At 38.3% G+C, this 6,000-nt stretch overlaps 1 protein-coding gene across 10 annotated transcripts in view; it reads right to left on the reverse strand.

Moving 5' to 3' along the window:
• The window catches only part of LOC143023829 (Y+L amino acid transporter 2-like), a 213,211-nt gene extending 207,483 nt beyond the window's left edge, over nt 1-5,728 (reverse strand). For 2 of the 10 annotated variants that reach the window (XR_012966219.1, XM_076182452.1), the window contains exons 1-2: nt 5,569-5,719; nt 4,493-4,852 (exon numbers count right to left, since the gene is read on the reverse strand). The gene's annotated coding sequence lies outside the window, so the exon portion shown is untranslated. Of the gene's footprint in view, nt 1-4,492; nt 4,853-5,568 lie in introns of all 10 variants that reach the window. The other 8 variants (XR_012966220.1, XM_076182459.1, XR_012966221.1 and 5 more) reach the window with 6 other exon arrangements.
• Nucleotides 5,729-6,000: the final 272 nt, after the last annotated feature.

The raw sequence follows: 6,000 nt of genomic DNA on the forward strand, positions 1-6,000 counted from the left end.
TCCTACGATCGAAGTCAAACTTATAGGCCTATAGTTATTTGGTTTCTTTTTGTCACCTTTTTTGAATATGGGAGTAACGTTAGCTAGCTTCCATTCTCTTGGGACATCTCCGGATATGATGGATTTCTTGAAAATAATTTCTAATGGAACAACAATCTCATTTTTCATTTCCTTTAAGATTCTTGGATGCCAACCGTCAGGCCCTGGTGTTTTATTAACTTTGAGTTTCTCTATACACCTTTTAATTTTTTCTTTTGTTATATTTACCGTAGTGAGTAAGTTTACCCTAGACTTTTCACAGGTTTCAGTTTGGAATTCACTTTGAGGTGTTTCATTTACGAATACCGAGCTAAAATAATTGTTTAAGATATTACACATTCCTTCATTTGAATATTCAAGTTGACCGTCAGCAGATAATAGTGGACCAATGTGATTCCTAACAACCTTTTTATCTCTAATGTAACTATAGAATTCTTTGGGATTCTCTTTGGATTTATCAGCGATGTTCATTTCGTATTGTCGTTTTCTTTTTCTTATTGTCTTTTTTAAATCTCTCTGTATTGATACATAACTTTCATAGTCATTAGATGCACCCGAGCACTTATATTTCTTATAAGCCTGTCTCTTTTTAGCAATACTTTTTTCAGTTTCTTTGTCGAGCCACTTTGGGCGAGCCTGATTTGGGGGACGTCTGTCCTTAAAAGGAATGTAAGTTTGAATAATCTTAGTGAGCGTATTTTGAAATATTTCCCACATCTGATCTACAGGCCTTTCGTTTAATTTTGCCTCCCAATCTGTAAGCTGAAGCTCCTGGCGTAGTTCTATGAACTGAGCTTTACTGAAATCGAGTATTTTAGAAGCACAAGTATCTATTCTAAAATTGTTTAGGAGTTTGAATCTGACTAAATTGTGATCGCTATTTGCAACAGATTCACCGACTTCTACATCAGTTACCATGCTTTCGCAGCTAGTGATCAATAAATCGAGCAAGTTTCCATATCTTGTGGGCTCTTTTACATGCTGAATTAAGTAATTGTCACCAAGAAAATCAATCAAGCGACTACCTATATGGCCATATTCAAGGGTCATCCAATCAATGTCAGTAAAATTGAAATCACCCATTATCAATAAATCCCGGTTGCAGAAACTAGACAGTTCTTGAAATAACAGTTTGCCGTCTGCTAATGATAATGTCTTTGGCCTATATATTACACCTATATTCATTTTTTGTCCATTTGTTAGGGTTAACTCAACCCACAAACTGTCATATGCATCCTGTTTCACTTTCTCTAAAACACAAGCATGAACATTGTTTTTAACGTACAATAGAACACCCCCACCTTTCTTGTGGTTTCTATCCTGATGAAAGTGTTTAAATCCCGCAATATTAAATTCAGCTTCGAACTCTGTACCATTTAACCATGTCTCAGTTATTCCTATCATATCGAGATTTTCGCTTTCGACAGACGCCTGTATTTCTTGAAATTTGTTCCTAATACTACGAGCATTAAAGTACATAGTTTTAAGAAACTCGTGATTATTTCTTTTTGCCACATTTTGAGTTTCAATATCATGTCTTATATTATCATTTTGTTTTTTATTTATGCCTTGCTCTATATTATTATTATTTGGTCCTTCATTGACTCATTAACATTTCTCCTATCAAAATTAAAATTTCCCCAATCACGGACATCTGGTCGATTACGGTCATCCGATCTATTTTGTACATTTTGTCCCCCTACGTCACCGTGATTCACGCCGGCCTCCCATCGTTCAGTGACATTATGTCCGGCATCCCTTTCTAAAATTATATTTTGTCCTCCAGTGACATTATATCCTACCGTGATATTTTTTCCTCCACTATAATTACATCCCATCGTGATCTTTTGTCTTCCACTGTCATTACATCCTATCTTGATATTTTGGCCTTCATTGACATTCTGTCCGGTATCTCTTCCTAAAATTATATTTTGTCCTTCACTGACATTATATCCTACCGTGATATTTTCTCCTCCATTATCATTACATCCTATCGTGATATTTTGTTCTCCACTATCATTATTTCCCATCGTGATCTTTTGTCCTCCACTGTCATTACATCCCATTGTGACATTTTGTCCTATGACGTTACATCCTAATGTGTCATATCGTCCTCTAGCGACATTACATCCTATCATGATATTTTGGCTTTCATTGACATTCTGTCCGGTATCCCTTCCTAAAATTACATTTTGGCCTTCAATGACATTATATCCTACCATGATATTTTCTCCTCCATTATCATTACATCCTATCGTGATATTTTGTTCACTATCATTACTTCCCATCGTGATATTTTGTCCTCCACTGTCATTACATCCCATTGTGACATTTTGGCCTATGACATTATATCCTAATGTGACATTTCGTCCTCTATCGACATTAAATCCTAAAATTATATTTTGTCCTATACTGGTACATTGTTCTACATTAATGCTATACTCTACACTGTTTTCCCAAGTACATTCTATTTCCCCTTCCCTTTGGCCTTCTACCCTAAAAAAGGAGCTAGTTCATTACAAACTCCCACAATGAGGTTTGTAAGAACATCTTTGCCTCTGCGGGTAAGGTGGATCCCATCAGAAGCGTAAAGGTCATGGCGCCTAGAAAAGAGATACCAAGGATCAAGAAAGTGGTATCCCAATTGTGTGCACAACTGCGATATCCTATCATTGATCCCTATGGCTCTACTGTCCAACACGAACCTGCATAGATCCTCGGGAGGATCCCACAGACTACGTGACGGCTCCCACGTTCCTTCATCTCCTGAAGGAGGACCTTGCAATTCCGAACAAGCTCCTCTGATCTCACCCTACCTACATCGTTACTTCCCGTATGAACAATCGTAACCGTGTTCTTCCGTCCTTGCTCCCTGATGGACCGGGTACAATCAACGAACCCGGACCTCTACCAACTGTGCCACGAATTGTGTGTGTGTGTGTGTATTTACCTAGTTGTATTTTACGGGAAGGGGAGCTATGCTCGTGGGGTCCCATCTTCATATCTCATTTTATCTAAACTATTTTTAAATTCATGTATTGTTTTTGCACACACCACTTTCTCATCTAACTTGTTCCAACTGTCTATTACTCTGTGAGGAAAGCTGTTCTTTTTCAAATCTCTTCTATAGCTGTCTTTTTTTTATTTTCTTTCCGTGTCCTCTTGTATTTCTATCATCCCATTTTATCAGATTCTCTCTATCAGTAATTTCCATGCCTTTCATGATTCTGTAAATTGCTATCAAATCTCCTCTCTCTCTTCTTTGCTCTAGTGTCTGTAGTTCAAGTTTTTCTAGTCTCTCTTCATATGATAGTTTTGAGAGTGTTGGTGCCAATTTTGTAATTGCTCTTTGTATTCTTTCAAGTTTTTTTTATACATTTTTTTGTACTTGGTGACCACATTGTTGCAGCATATTCCAGTCTTGGTCTTATCAGGGTGATTAGAATTTTCTTCACCATTTCTTCATCCAGGTATGTAAATGCCACTTTAATTCTGTGTGTGTGTGTGTGTGTGTGTGTGTGTGCGCGCGCGTGTTTCACCATGGTCTTTGGATCACGTGTGGACTCGTGATCGACAGCTATTTCCCTCCCTGAAATATGACCTATCTATGGGTAATGCTTACCTTACACGCACACACACATCTAACTCCCCGCCCACGAGAGTTGGAGTAACAATCAGCAGCGCAGCGATACTGAAATTATTTCAGCCTTGGGCGGGATTCGAACCCGGACCTCTACCAACTGTGCCACGAATTGTGTGTGTGTTTGTGCGTGTGTGTCGTGTGCGTGCGTGCGTGTGTGTGTGTGTCGTGTGTGTGTCGTGTGTGTGTGTGTGTGTGTGTGTCGTGTGTGTGTGTGTCGTGTGTGTGCCGTGTGTGTGTGTGTCGTGTTTATGCCGTGTGTGTGTCGTGTACGTACGCGTATCCGAATGGGTGAAACAGGTCAACTGACATCGCTAGTTCAGTACCGTTAACTGAAATTCGGTATCTTGAACCACTCCAAATTGTAACATCGGTCATGATTGCAAACCAATTGCAATACTACATTGCCCGATTATCTGATCTAGACAACTATAGTTCGTTTCGTGATACAGCCACTGCGAGTCCTAACAATTGTCCTCATTTCAGCGTTTTCTGCAAAATACCCATTACCTGTCCACGTTCAGTTTGATTCCTTGTAGTGCTATTCAGCTACTTTATAAACATCACTTAAGTCTATATTCCCTCCGATGGAGGCAATAACCACATAAAACGTTTTAACATATATTTAATTACTTCACTTCCTTTGTTAAATAACATAAATATTAACTCGACTGAAAGAAACATGTAGCGATGAAAGGCAAACCTGTTCCTGATCTACGCGTTCAGAACAAGCCGTATTATAATGGGAGGATGTAAGCGAAGACGTATATAATGGCACAATTGACACTAAACGAATGTTTGGAGCTCACTCACCTGTTATTGAATCATTACACACTTCGAAACCAGCACAAAGGTGTTCCATGGATTTACCGCCGCCGCCGCCGCCTGCTCAGCGCAGCAGTGGATTGGTGTACAGTAGAGGGTAAAGTTTAATTATGAGTGACAACTGTGCCGACGGCTGGCCGCGTACACTGACTGTTCACAAGTAAAATTTCCACTAAAAGGTCGTGTACCAATACCATTTTATTTGGTTACTGAAAGTATGCCAACTTAGAACGCTAAAATATAACCATATAATTTGTATGATGCATGTGCTTACACCACGGTGACAAAGTTCGAGCCTATCGACTATATATTGGAGCACATCGTTGCAAGTTCCTCGACATTTAGACTCTGCGGACAAGGGAACAAAGTTTACTTGAAAACAAATATGAAGTTTGTCTTTAGAATACTGGAAATGTTGGGGGGAGGTAATAATTAAATAGGGTGAATAAACAGAATCTATAATGCCACAGCGGCAAGGAAGTATCTGGCCGCACAACAGATGAATCTGACCTCACAGTAACAGTTCAGATAAGAGGTTCTTATCTGAACCAAAAGCATACACTGCCACCAAAAGGCAATAAAGTAATGAAAATAATTTAACAAGGATGAGACCAATTTATTCTTTCACAACCTTGTGGCACCTTATAACGTGTAATAATGTCATTGATCATAGATACTACGGTTATCTTGATATCTACATCAATGCCATAATATTTTAGCATTACATCTGTAACACTTGCATTCACTACTTCACGGAATATATAGAAACCATTGTAAATCAATCCAAATAAAATGTTCGTGACTCTCTCTGACTGATATTTAGTAACAATTTTTATAAAGGCAATATGATCATTCAAACTTTTCAAGTTACATGAAGAGCTGGCTGACAATGGTCGTCGAGAGGAGCTAAATAATCACTTCTACAGTGTCGCTTTCTGTAAAACACCTCACATTCACGTAATACAGAATACGTGATAGGAACAAATATTTGAAAATGTTCTCGCTTAACTCAAAAGCATTATTTAAAATTTAAAAATCTAAATATTCCACTTATATGTACTCACAGTCAAAGTTTGTGAAGATAACCATGAAGTCTCACTACCTACGCACTTCACGTCACACACGAGTGAAATGAACGCGTGTATTTGTGTAGAGGGATAGACTAGTGATCACGTTGCACAAGTGGGTTGCACGGATGATCGTGCACACCGAGTAACTGTCTTGTTTTATAATATCAATTTACTAGTAACTCCCTCACGTTTGTCAATTTCCAAAATAAGTGTGATTATCAAGCATTAACATAGCAGTTTATGTTAAGAGACTCATATATTGCACTGAAAAATAGAAAGTGCGAGAGAACCTTGTGCCTCACATTCTTATCTTCAGTTTTTGGTTCATTCTTATCTTCTTAAGTTATTGGTTGTAAATATCATGAATCATTACTAATCCTTTGGGGTGTGGAGGGAGTAGGGAGTGGTTATATGTGAATTATACCT

This window comes from Oratosquilla oratoria, unplaced genomic scaffold (genome assembly GCF_046742065.1).
Source record: "Oratosquilla oratoria isolate Oo_2021 unplaced genomic scaffold, ASM4674206v1 SCAFFOLD65, whole genome shotgun sequence".
Classification (NCBI taxonomy): Eukaryota; Metazoa; Arthropoda; class Malacostraca; order Stomatopoda; family Squillidae; genus Oratosquilla; species Oratosquilla oratoria.